Source organism: Dipteris shenzhenensis, chromosome 1, assembly GCF_047967505.1.
Source record: "Dipteris shenzhenensis isolate YYH24624 ecotype China chromosome 1, Dip_SZ_1.0, whole genome shotgun sequence".
Classification (NCBI taxonomy): domain Eukaryota; kingdom Viridiplantae; phylum Streptophyta; class Polypodiopsida; order Gleicheniales; family Dipteridaceae; genus Dipteris; species Dipteris shenzhenensis.
The window spans coordinates 67,176,369-67,189,656 of NC_141596.1; the positions used below are offsets into that span (position 1 = coordinate 67,176,369).

The 13,288-nt window shown below is 47.8% G+C and overlaps 1 protein-coding gene and 1 non-coding gene across 3 annotated transcripts in view; one reads left to right on the forward strand and one right to left on the reverse strand.

The window, feature by feature from the left end:
• The window catches only part of LOC147906255 (uncharacterized), a 43,703-nt gene that overhangs the window by 13,539 nt on the left and 16,876 nt on the right, over positions 1-13,288 (reverse strand). The gene's annotated exons all lie outside the window — the stretch shown is intronic.
• Positions 5,654-5,725, forward strand: TRNAK-CUU (transfer RNA lysine (anticodon CUU)). The gene has a single exon. It is a non-coding gene; the product is annotated as a tRNA-Lys (tRNA).

The following is a 13,288-nucleotide window of genomic DNA, read 5'->3' on the forward strand; positions in this document are numbered from 1 at the left end:
TCATGATCTCGTGTCTGTATCCTGAGCAACTTGTCTCTGTGTCATAGGGCCTCATGAAAAAAAATTGCTACCTGTCTCTAATTCAAATGGACCAACAGGTTGGAGAGGTATATGAATCCATCTCTGAATAGACAATGGTGACGGCCATGGATCTCATAGTGCACATAACATCTCAAAGCAAAGTGCTCCTCTGACTTAACCTCCTGCATTCGCATAGAGTGCAAATGCAGCCCTCTTGAGGGATGCCCTTAGCCTGTATAGTACTCTGTAAAAAGAAACATGAAACTGCCTAATCAAGATCGTCAAATCTTGGGGGAGGCGGGTTCGAGTGTAGCCACCAGGTCGATGAAACCCTCCTCTCAGATTTGTGGATAGTGCTCTCTGTAAAAGCTAAGCTTGCTAGGTGCTAACCAGGTCCTCTTCGTGTGGAGCTGTACGAGAACCTCCCAAAATGACCTGGTTTGCCTTACAATAACTAAGCCGAATAGATGGAGCCTCGAGACTATACTAAAAAGGTGGCAATATGTCCATGTCAAGTCCAATACTCACAAACCATCTACATGTCATACTAACATCCGTGATCACCCTTGGTTGCTAACATCATGGACGAAGATAGGGCCAGCCATGGTAACATGTGTCGGCCTGAGGTCATGGAACAAAAATCTCTAACTCAATGGAGGTATGCCATCATCTGGAAGGCTGTGTCAAGCTGGAGGAAGGCTTTTGATCAGGTGGACATTGCGATCAGTTTGAATTTTAAAAATTGCAAATCTGAAAAAAACAAAATTTCTGCCATATAGCAGCCTGACACGTGGCAGAACAGTATCTAGGCCACTTCTGTCGATGAATTTTTGCACAGAGGTAGCCCTTGGGAGCAACATAAGATGCTCCAATTTTCAAAACAAAATGATATGATTTTCCCACAAAAATCCCTGAAAAGCAACTCTGATACCAATGTAACTAAGCTAGCCTACAACTAGTTAAATCTGCCCTAATCACTAGGTACAGCTGGCAGAAATGATAGTAGCAAGGAGTAGAATGATAGGACAGCAAGTAATCATGTACAAGGTACCTGGAATCCATGTGAGAGACCTTGGCTTGTGAGGGCACAAGCTATTCAGCTTGGAGTAAACAAGGCTCAGCTGTCGATGAGAGTATATTATCTTGCATTCAAGAACAGGCAGCAATTACTGTACAGGCAGGTCCAACTTAAACAGTGATCCTATTTCATGACTGAGCAGAGAGTTATTACTGTTCAAACAGTGTCATATATTCCTATAGAGTGTATCTAAACACTTCTTTATATACTGTTCTAAACAGACCTTAAACAGTGCTTATAAGCTTCCATATCGGGCAGACAGTGCTTTGACACATTATATACCAGTTGAATAATGCCTCCTAGGAAGTCTTCCAATCAATAAAGAAAGCAACCAGTTGTGGCAATTTAATTGCCATTCCTGAAATGGAAATTGTTGCTGATGCTAATAGATCTGGGGGGTTGGCTATCTTGGCATGGGATCAACTGAGGCCGATCAAATTGAAGGAGGGATCCTAACGAAGTTATCACTACGGAGGGTCCTTCACATATGTCTGTTTCCTAGGGTTTGCATTAGGATGGTATTGGACCATTGAATCCTATACTGCAGGCACTCAAAGAAATTACCTTGGAGATCAAGGCCTTTAGTCCCACACTTTCATGCCACAGTCATCACAGTTTCAGCATGGACATGGGTGGGCTGATACACCACAGGCCTGTGAGACCTTGCTCATGGAGATACATAGTTTCCGTGAGCGTGAGATGGAGCTGACTCGCTTCGCACGGAAGCAGGTCCGCTTCAACCAGGACCAGAGCTGCATCATACAGGAGTAGGCTAGGGCCATTCAGGAGCAGGCGGGTCTCATTCAGGGACTAAGACATAATATCATGTTGCTCCGACAAGAGGTCACAGCCATACACAATGTCCCATGGAGTACCCCGGTGGTCGAGGCACCCTGCTATTGAGGAGACTTCCAGATGGGTTCACGTGGCCAAACGAGAACCCACAAGGGTAACCGTTTCGGCTACCCTCATGGAGCAGCAGCAGAAAGCCAGTAAGGCTCTCAACATCAGAGTACGCGGGATCCCACGCACTGAGGCTACACCGATGGTAGATGCGACTGCGTTCGTGGCCACTACCCTGGGTGTGGCTTAGCACAGGATAGAGAGGGCATGGTAGATGGGGAGAGATCCCAACCGAGAGCAACCCCTAATTATATGGTTCCATGACACTCACGCACGACTTTCACCTCTACGACGCAGGTCAGTCCTTCGAGATCAGCCAGCGATCTCTATGGATGAGGACCTCACACCTCTACAGGTTGAGGAGAGGCGCTCTTTGCTGCAGCAGCGGGATCAAGCCCCGAAGGAGGGAAAGTGGGCAGTGGTACGAGAGGGACGACTTCTTATAGGCCCCTGTAGGACACCTATCCCCTCCCTTACATAGGGAAGCGTGGTCTATGAGATATCCGAGATCCTATCCTACACCATTTGGAACTGTAATGGTAACTTATGGTCAGAACCAGGGAACTTCTTGGAATCCTATACAGGCCACGACATAGTCTTTTATACAGAGACACATCAGAGTCCAGAGCGCCCTCTTTTAGTAGTCAGCGGATATACATGGGAGTCTGCCTACAGAGATGAGACGAGGGGTGCCGGAGGAGTTCAAGGTTCAGGTAGAGTTGCAGTTCTTTTCAAATCCACACTTCTGGGGACCATTTCAGTAGAGCAGAGAGATACACATTCCAGATTTCTTTGGATCCGGATTCGACACATGGACAGCCAGGATCTGTTTGTCGCAGTTTGCTACTTCCCCCTTGAGACCTCCCACTTTGCTAGAGATATCCGAGGTGATGATGAGACATCCCATTTGCTGCTCTTTATCAATCCATTGTTTACTTCTCTAGCCGCGGAGAAGTCCTCCTAGTGGGGGACTTCAACGCGAGGACAAGGGCCCGTCAGGTACCACTTCTTGACTTCAGAGATGATTTCACTCTACTGCCAGATATTGACCTTGAGGAGGCAGGTATGCTATGGGTTTCGGCTGACAAGGGAGGTCCATTTTCATCTTATAGGCAGGGCCCTATTAGACCTCGGCAGGATACATGATCTCATTATCTATAATGGTCTTGACAGATGGCCTACTTCAGGTGGTTTCACATGCTTTCCACATGGGGGGGGCTCCAGTGTTATTGATTACATCATGGGATCCCCTGCCTTCACATCTCGCATTACTAACTTCACTGTAGCATCTCTCCCCCCAAGGGCTAATCATACATACTTTTTCTTTAGCATCTTCACCCCCTTCGCATAGCACCTTCCACCCCACTCAGTTCTTACTCCACCTACCACGATATACGCTTTGATCGGGATCACTCACCTTCTTACTCTGGCCGTCTGTACATACTTCTCGCTTATATTGACTTCATACCCCTTTTAGAGGATCATGCTACCCTTGTCACCCGCTCACTACACGAGGCTGCCATTCACGCTGTTGAAAATGGGGAGAAGGTGAGAGACACATGATTGGAGACGAGCTGAGGCACGAACTGATGTGGATTGATAGATATCTTCACAGCAAGTACATAGCCTCCTTTATAGGCTGGGCAAGCCTTATCTTCCCACACAGACACCTCATAGATGAGGTCACACACAAGAGAATCTAGATCCTATAATCTAGGTGAGGAATCACATCTACCACATGAGGTGGCACAAGTGGCCTCAAGACTCTTCACACTCACACAACTTTAGGACACTCCTAGGACTCTAGGACAACACACACTAGGACTCCGATTCCAACAAACCCCCCTTCGGAGCTAGGGTGAGAAATTATGACATCATCCAGACTGTGCATCCCAGGCAATCTCAGAGGCTAACAGCTGAGCATAATTCAGAGGTTGAACCAAGCACTCTCATCGCTTAGGTGTCAACGTGATCAAAGACTCAAATCTGAGCATGGATGCATGACCAACTCATAGGTCTAGGGAGTACACCAACATCCTGGAACTCGGCCAGGCCTGATAAAGGAAAGACACAACAACCCCCCTGTCTCCTAACTGGGTACATGGAAATAAGTGGAGCCTTTTATAGGACAAGGCACACAAAATGACAAATTATTACATCATTATAGGGGGACTACCCAAGGCAGAGTACCTAACACACATGACTCTAGAAAGCCCACTCTTCATCTATCACCTCATGGAGGGATAGACCAGAAATAGCAGCAGTGCAGGCTTGTTCCTCAGATCCAGAAGGTGTAGCTTCATCGTCTTCGTCCTCGCTCTGCTTCGCAACCAGATTGGCATGTTCTTTGGCTTGTACCTTTGCCATTTTCTTGAAGCAACGATCCTCTGGATGGCCAAGTTTCTGACAGTAATTACATTTAAGAGGTTTTCCGTTCTCCTTGGGCTTATTCTTGAGAAAGAATGCTTTGCCAGATTTAAAGGAAGATTCTGCTTTCTCTGTAAGCCTACGGTCCTCATCAATGAGATGAGCTACCATATCCTTAAAGCTCATATTGCGGCTGACTCTTAGGACAGCAAGGATCTCATTGTACTTGGAAATTCTTCAATACTGGAGAGAAGTACAGCAACTTGATCATCATCTTCAACAATGGCTCCGATGGTAGATAATTGTTGGAGAATTGACCCAAGATTGCTCAAGTGTTCATTGAGGGTTTCAGTTTCCTTCATCTTGAGCTTGAAGAGTTTTTGTTTGAGAAATACTTTGGAATTATTGATCTTATTTCCAAACAAATTCTCTAACTTTTCCCAAACGTCGTTTGTTGTCTTATCAAAATCCACATGGTGGATAAGGTTGTCAGCTAAAGCTAGGCCAATGATAGCCATTGCTTTATCATTTTGGTTCTCTCACCAACTAATTCTAGCATCATCACCTTGGGGTTTTGGCTCCTTGCCATTGGTGATATTCCATATGCCTTCTTGCATAAGAAGAAGCCGGAGTTTTGTCTGCCAAGTTGGGAAATTGCTCCCTGAGAATTTCTTGATGAACGAGGAGTTTTTTATGCTATCCATTGGTGGGAAGGTCTTAGCTGTTATTACAGCCAGTGTCTAAATCCCTTACAATGGTTACTCAGATTTCAACAAAGGCCCAAATTTTACATGGTAGAAGCTTCAATTATGCCAAAGGAAGACACGGAACAGAAAAGCCCTAAATTTTAGGGTTAGGGTTGCTGCAAAATTAGGGTTTGCAGAAAATTGGGGCTTTTCAAAATTTCCTAGAGCAGAGTGTTCTAGCAATACTAGGGAAGCTTCAAACCATAAAAGCCCCAACAAATTCACCCAAAATGGGGCAAAAATCTTCAAAATCGCAATTTAGGGTTTTGGGCTCAGAAAGGAGCTGGAAAAGTGTGAGCATGAGCATGAGAGTAGGCAGAATATCTCAGACGGACTGTTTGCAGAAGATAGCGCACATTTCAAGGCCGGCTGTACGGACAATAGGCCAGTTTGTACGGCGCAACAGTCCAGCGTGAGTATCCGTAGCACATGTCGACGTAGATCAGCTCCTTCATGCAGCAGTGCTGTCGGCTCTTAAGCAGTTGCGGGCATCTTCTCAGCCAGCAGCTCACCAGTCAACGCAGGAGGTAGTGCAATCGCCTCTATAGCACAGCGGTAGTGCAATCGCCTCTTAAGCGAATGGTCGTGAGTTCGAACCTCGCTGGGGGTACCATCAGCGTTGAGCGAGGGAGCAGTTGCGAGGGAGGCTAAAGGTAGCAAACAGAGGAGATAGCGGAGGAGATAGCGGGCAGAATGGCGCAGCGTAGAGCAGAAGCGGGAGCAGCAGCGTGGGCTAGTAGAAGAGCGAACAGAGAGCGGGCAGAATGGCGCAGCATCAGAGAAGATAGCGGAGAGGCGGCAGAAGAGTGGCGCAGCAGAAAAGTGGAGCAGAAGAGTGGCGCAGCAGAAAAGTGGCGCAGCAGAGTGGCGCAGCAAAGTGGAGACATGGCAGGAGAGTGGCGCAGGTGTGGCAGCGAAGGATGGGCAGGATGCTTCCTCCGCTCATCACCTCAAGGAGAGGCTAAGAAGAAGAGGAAATCACAAGGAGAGGAATGCCATCAGGCAGGAGCTTCAACATGGCTCTGATACCAACTGTTGAAAATGGGGAGAAGGTGAGAGACACATGATTGAAGACGAGCTGAGGCACGAACTGATGTGGATTGATAGATATCTTCACAACAAGTACATAGCCTCTTTTATAGGCTGGGCAAGCCTTATCTTCCCACACAGACACCTCATAGATGAGGTCACACACAAGAGAATCTAGATCCTATAATCTAGGTGAGGAATCACATCTACCACATGAGGTGGCACAAGTGGCCTCAAGACTCTTCACACTCACACAACTATAGGACACTCCTAGGACTCTAGGACCACACACACTAGGACTCCGATTCCAACAAAACGCTTTTCCCCACACCACCCGCTCCACCCACCCACCACCCCCTGAAACCGTACCCTGTAATAGTTGATACGATGATGAGTGTAAGGCTTTACGTCGTCAACTCAGATTCGAAACCAAAAATAGTCTTCCGAGCGCACCAAATACGCTATGCAAATACCGTTATGCAAATACCGTAGACTCGTACGAAGAAAGAAACTAGAATTCGTTTGTCGGAACAAGGAGGAGGTACTGAACATTTTATTTAGTAACAACTCTAAGAACTTCTGGCGGAGATTTCTAGAAGGACGGTCCCCTCCGTCACTCACTGACACTCAGATTTGGTTTGATTATGCACGCACACTTTATGACATCTCTCACACATGCCTCGTCCCACATCCTGCACCCTCTTCACTAGAGGAGGGGTAAAGGATGCCGTAATGAAACTTCATAATGGCCGAGCGAAGGATCATGAGGGGTTATGCACTGGGTTCATTGCATATGGGATTAACCTCCTAGCCCCGATCTTAGCAAAGCTTTTTAATGAAGGTGTTTGTTTGGGGTTTCCACACACTTGGACCATTAACACTATCTCACCCATCCACAAGGCAGGGGATTCCATGAGCCCGGAGAACTACATGACCATTATGATTGGACATGTCATGTCCAAGATTTATGCATCAGTACGACTCCGAGGTTAGCAGACTTGCAGAGTGTCGAGGACTTAGAGCAACAGGACAGGTCGGATTCCGGCATGATCATGGAACCATGGACCACATTCTCACGCTCAGATGTATGATCGAGGAGGCGAGGTCACGGAAGCAGAGGGTTTATTGTTGCTTTGTGGATTTTCGCAAGGCATTTGACACGGTTCCAAGAGCCTGCCTCATACGGCGCCTACAGGACTTGGGTTATGACCAAGAGATCATTTGGGCTGTCATGTCACTTTACGAGAAAGTTTCAGGCAGAGTTTGGACAGGATCCAAGTGGACAAACGAGATCATGAGCACCATCGGGGTCAAACAAGGGTATCCTTTGTCGCCTACCTTGTTTGGCCTCTACATTGACGAGCTTGAGGCAGTGATGTAGACACAGGGGGGTGTAGGTTACTCTCTTGCGGATGCGCTAATCCAGATATTGCTCTACGCAGATGACGTGGCTCTCTTATCTTTCTCAACAGAGGGGCTCCAGAGACACCTAGACGCACTACAGTCCTTTTGTGAGTCTCATGATTTGAAGGTTAACCTGGGTAACCTAGACGCACTACAATCCTTTTGTGAGTCTCATGATTTGAAGGTTAACCTGGGTAACAAGCGATTGGCTAGGGTGTTGACTGCTAGTCTAGGAGTTGATATCCTAGTTCAGCTTGGAGCAAACAAGGCTCAGCTGTCAATGAGAGTATATTATCTTGCATTCAAGAATGAGATGTGTGAGATTGCTGGCATATCCTTGGCTGCCTCATTGGCAGCCACCATTAACCATGGTATCACGTGGAGTGGACCCACCAAGGTCAAATGGGAAGGAGGGTTCCCTTTTGGATCCATGAGTAGACTCCACATCAACCTCGTCTTCAACTTCACACTCATGTAATTATGTCTCTGTTGCAGGGTCCTCTAGAAGGGGGTCATCCTCAATCTCAATGATCATACTCAGTGTAGCTCCTGCCTTTGCCTTGCACACGCCTCTATGCTCTGGGGTCCTTTTTTCACCACAAAGATAGCAGAGATTTTTCTTCTTCCTATCTTCAATGATGGCCTGAGATAACTGTTTAACCACTTTGTCCTTCTTGTCCTTTGAATCATCCCTGGAGCTCGGCCTGTTTTAAGGTTTTGCTTCCTCAACCTTATGGGGCTTGAGGGTGCTCACATGGTTGCCATAAACTAAGGGATATCTAGGGATAGAAGTGATTGTGGGAAAGGGTACCACTTGCTTGGAAACCCTTGGGGGTAACTCTTGTTTATTAGGCTTGCTGTCCATGTGACCAATGCCCACACCCCTCTCCTTGCGGTTGTACTTAGGCTCATAGAGCTCGCCCAACCTCATGACCTCTTTAAGAGGGCAAGGGTTCTGAGCTTACACATCAGCAACTATGCTAGGATGGAGTTCATGAAGGAACCTGAGCAGCTTGTTTCTATCATCTATCCCATGGGCAAACAGAGAGAGCTTCCAAAAACCTTTTGATGTAGTTCCTTACTGAACCCTGTTGTGTTATACAAATGTCTGGAACATTTGCTCCTTGAAGTCATCCCAAGATAGCATTACCTTCTTGCTGAATGTGCCTCCACCAAGTATGTGCATAATCCTCTAAATGTAGCACAACAAATCTTACCTTGCTTTGATTACTCTTAGAGTACAATTGAAAATAATCTTCCATTTTACTCACCATTCCTCCAGCTCATTGGGGGCACATGTGTCACCCTTAAACTTGGACATAACAATTTTGTCTTTGACATCTTTGTCTTGGTGATTAGATCCCTTGGATTCCATAGGTTTAAGTGTTTGCAAATATTATGGCTGACTTGAGATCAGCTGGCAATGCCTTGTACTCATTGAATCTCTGACATAGGATTGCAAGGTAATTCAATATCTAACATAGGATGCTAGTCAGGCAGTCCCAACAGGGTGTGGGAGCGTCGGCTCACTAAGAGGGAGAGGGGAGAGTGAAGCGTAATGCGGAATAGTGTATGACACCTCCGAAGTAGGGGTCATAAGCGGTGCGAGGGCTGTAACAGGAGACGAGACCAAGGGAACAACCGGCGCCATGGGCATGAGTATGTCACTGATATAGATGTAGAGGGAGCTGAGACTGGAACTGGAGCAGAGCCTGAAGCAGGGGCTGAGGTCGAAGTAGAGATAGAGATAGAGGGAGCTGAGGCTGGAACTGAAACTGAAGCTGAAACTGTAGCGGGAGCTGAGGTCGAGGTAGGGATAGAGGCTAAAGAAGCTGAGGCGGGTCCTGCCTTTGCCTTGTTGTTTACCTCAAGTCCACTTTGGTTGTAACGTGTGTTCACATCCTCAATGTTTCAGTTGCGTCGTTTGCTTTGTTGTCGTCTTTCTTGGCTTTGTCCCCCGTTTCTCTTGGACTGATTTTTTTTTGGGTGCAAGTCTTAGTGTCCGACCGGGAGCGGGAGCACCGGCTCCCCCCCCATGATGGGACGCATGCCCAGTGCGAGGTGGTGGCGAGGCCGGGTGGAAGCCTGAGGTGGAGAGGCAGCCAGGAGGTGGAGAAGGAGAGGCTAAGGTGGCGAGGAGATTAGCGGGAGCAGGAGGAGCTGAAGCGGGAGTGGGAGGAGCAGCACCAACAGGGGGTTAGCGCGAGTGGGTAGGGCAGAGCGGGGTGGGCAGAGAGGGGGGTGGCTAGGTAGGCTGAGCGTAGGGAGGGGGTGGCTAGGTAGGCTGAGCGGAGGAAGAGCGTAGGAGAGGAGGCTGAACGGAGCCGGGGTAGGCTGAACGGAGCGGAGGGATAGGCTGAGCGTAGGGAGGGGAGGTGTAGAGCGTAGGGAAGGCTGAGCATAGGGGAGGCTGAGCGTAGGGAGCTGAGGCGTAGGAGAGGCGGAGGGGTAGGCTGAGCGTAGGGAGCGTAGGGAGCTGAGCGTAGGGAGGCTGAGCGTAGGAAAGGCATAGGCGTAGGCTGAGCATAGGGAGCATAGAGGCTGAGCGTAGGGAGCGTAGAGCTGAGCGTAGAGCGTAGGCTGAGCATAGGCTGGGGCGTAGGGAGGGGGTGGTGTAGGCTGGGGCGTAGGCTGGAGCGTAGAGCTGAGCGGCGTAGGCTGAGAGAGCGTAGGCTGAGAGAGCACTAGAGCAGTGAGTGAGGGGAGAAACAGGGGGAGCAACAAGGGAAATATGCAAGGAGAGACTGTAGAACAAAGGCACAGGCTAAAACTGGATTTGTAGAGCAAGCTGAAAAACTGTGCAACTCAAAAATGCTCAGGATCCAAGGTTTACCAGAAAACTCTTATACAGAGTCTCGTAAAAAAATCAGCAAAGCTTTACCAAGCATTCAATGGGCAGATTTGGAGTTTGAGATTGGTCAAGAAGGAGCGCATGCAATCCTTACTGTCAATACAAAAGTTGAAAGAACTCAAATTATCAGACAATCTAATAAGTTGAAAGAATTACGAGTGTGGATGTCAGAGGAACTCACAAAAGCTCAACTAAGGATTAAAAACCTCAAAGCTTGCAAAGGTACAGGCGGCCAAAAACGAAGGGCAAATGGGTTGTCTTTCAACATGGCAAGGCATTGATCAAAGACTTCCAAGCTAAATCAATAGACTCTCAGTCTATAACTAATGTTTTATCTCCATTTGTTTTCTTATGTTCTTGGTTCTTTTTGTTCATCTTTACTGGTTCAACACGTTGTAACCGGAACTTAAGGTTACTATCTTGTCTTTTGAGACATAATACAAAACATTGATTTTTTTCTTTCAAAAAAAAAGTTTCCAAAAAAGAAATTCTCAATCCAAGCTCTGAGTAACAACAAATGGCCTTTACATGGCAGCTAGACTCAGTCGTCACAAATGAAGCGTTGCAGGAACAATCTATACAATCTCATGTTTGCTCCAAAGGGGGTGTGCATAGCACTGCTGCCTGCTTTGTCTCCTCCCTGCTAGCCCCATACCCCCCTTTCCACTTCTCTTCCCCTCTCGCTTCCTTTCTTCCTGCTCATCCCCTTTCCTTCTCTATCCTCCTCCCTTTGCAAACTGCTTTGGGCTCTTATCTGAGCTGCTCTTCATCCTCTACCACCCCTCCTTCTCAAAGGGGCCCTTGCCCCAATCCTCCTTTACCCTAACCTTGCTTTCACAGGCATCCACAGCCCCTGTCATGCTTCCTACAGTCTGCAGCGCCATCAAATACTGCCACAGAAGACTGTAGGTCAAAAAATGCAGGTTTGACTTTTTGGTCGATGTTGATTTTTGATCGGCCTGGTCAACGATCGGCATTGACCAGCCCACCAGGTTGGTCAATCGGCCCTTAAAGCCTATATAAGGCCAGCCCATTGGCCTCATTCTTCATGCAAGTCTTCTAGTGCTCTAGCTCTTAGCTCCAAGGATCAGGATCAGGGCAAGAGATCTACAGCAGCCCAGCAGCCCCTTCCAGCCCTTCTTCAGTTAATTCTCAGCCCAGTTCAGTCCGGTACAGCAGTCTATACTTCTCTCTTTTGTAGTGAGGATTCTTTACAGTTGTATTCAGCCCTTGGGGCCAAACATTGTTCAGTATTTATTTTCCCTCTTGGAGGCCCGCTATATCCTCTCCCTCCAATTCTAGCACTCACTCCACAGTTCCAGTTGTGTTTTGAGAGCATCATTCCTTGAGTTAAGATAGTAGTGAGCAAGAGAGAGGATGTCTCCCTATTACATTGGTATCAGAGTTTCAGATTTCTTTCCTGAGATAGGGAGGGTCAGTTTAGGGACAACCCCACTGTTTTATGGTACAAACAAGTGAAGTCCAACACGGGTGGGGATGAGAGATCCGCTTCCCAAACCCTTCCACAAAAGAACCTTGCAGAAGTTCCGATGTCTGCCATGATAGCCACGATGCAGACTATGATGCAAATCCAGCAACAGCACTCCGAGAGTCTCTTCAACCGCATGGTTAAGCTCTAGGTAATGCAGGACGATCGTGAGCAGGCCGCCAGAGAATGCAACAGAGCAGCTCCAGAGGCGAAAGAAGAACACGGTCCTGAGGCTCTGGAAGCCAAGGAACTCCGAGATCGTGAGGCTCGGGAAGCCAAGGAACTTCGAGATCGTGAGGCTCAGGAGGCCAGGGAGCTCAGAGAGCATACCGCTTGGGAGGAGAAGGAAGAATGGGACCGGCAACTCCTCATTTCTCTACTCCAACCACAAGGGGAGGAAAGGGAGAGAGTCCAACCGCCCATCAAACATTCTTTTCTTGGGAAGCTCAACTTCACTAGTGTTGACTTCGTGACTCAACCAGTTTGAAAGTTACTTTTCAGCTGTGCCTACGAATGACGACGAGCGGTGCATCCTAGCATCCATGCACCTCACAGGCAAGGCGGTCACCTGGTGGCTCAAGTGGTAGAAGGACGACTATGATGCACATGAGGAGACACCTCAGGGGGGTGGATGGAGTTTGTGAAAGACACCCATCACGGTTCCTACCATCTAAGCACTTGGACAGATTTCAGAGTCAGTTCTACGAGATGCGCCAGGGGGATACTAAGACGGTGAATCATTACACCAACAAGTTCACCCAGGTGTTTATACGGTCTGGAGGGAAATCAAAAACTGAGCAAGTTTCTCCATGGACTACGTACAAACATCCAGTGGTATGTCAGAAGTTTCAGGCCACGGGATTATGAGAGTGCATACGAGCTTGCTTAGAATTTCGAGCTCATGCACAAGGATCAAGGATCCAAGCAGGTCAACAGTATGAAGTCCCAAGATTCCATGCCAAGTGATGGTGGGAATGGGCAGCAGAAGAATAGCTGGATGGTGGAGGATAGCAACAGCCATGGCGGATACTTGAATGCAACAACACGAGCAACCTATGCCAAAGAGAACCGATGCTTCCATTGTCATGTGCCAGGCCATAAGAAAGAAGATTGCCCACATTACCAGAAGCTTCGAGCAAAAGGAGCCGCGTCAAGTAGTTCACCTACACCTTCAACTCTTACAGGGACAACCTTAGTGGTCATCGAGGAGCTTGAAGATCAGTAGAAGGGGGGAGCCTCGTCAGTTTTCCAATATGTTTCAGTTCTATGGACAGATTAGTGGTCAGAAGGTCCTTATCCTGGCAAATTCGGGCAGTTCAGAGGACATCATTTCCATCAAAGCAGCTAAGAAGGTTCAGTTGACTCTTACGCCAACGGAACCTATTGCCTTGAAGGTGCAT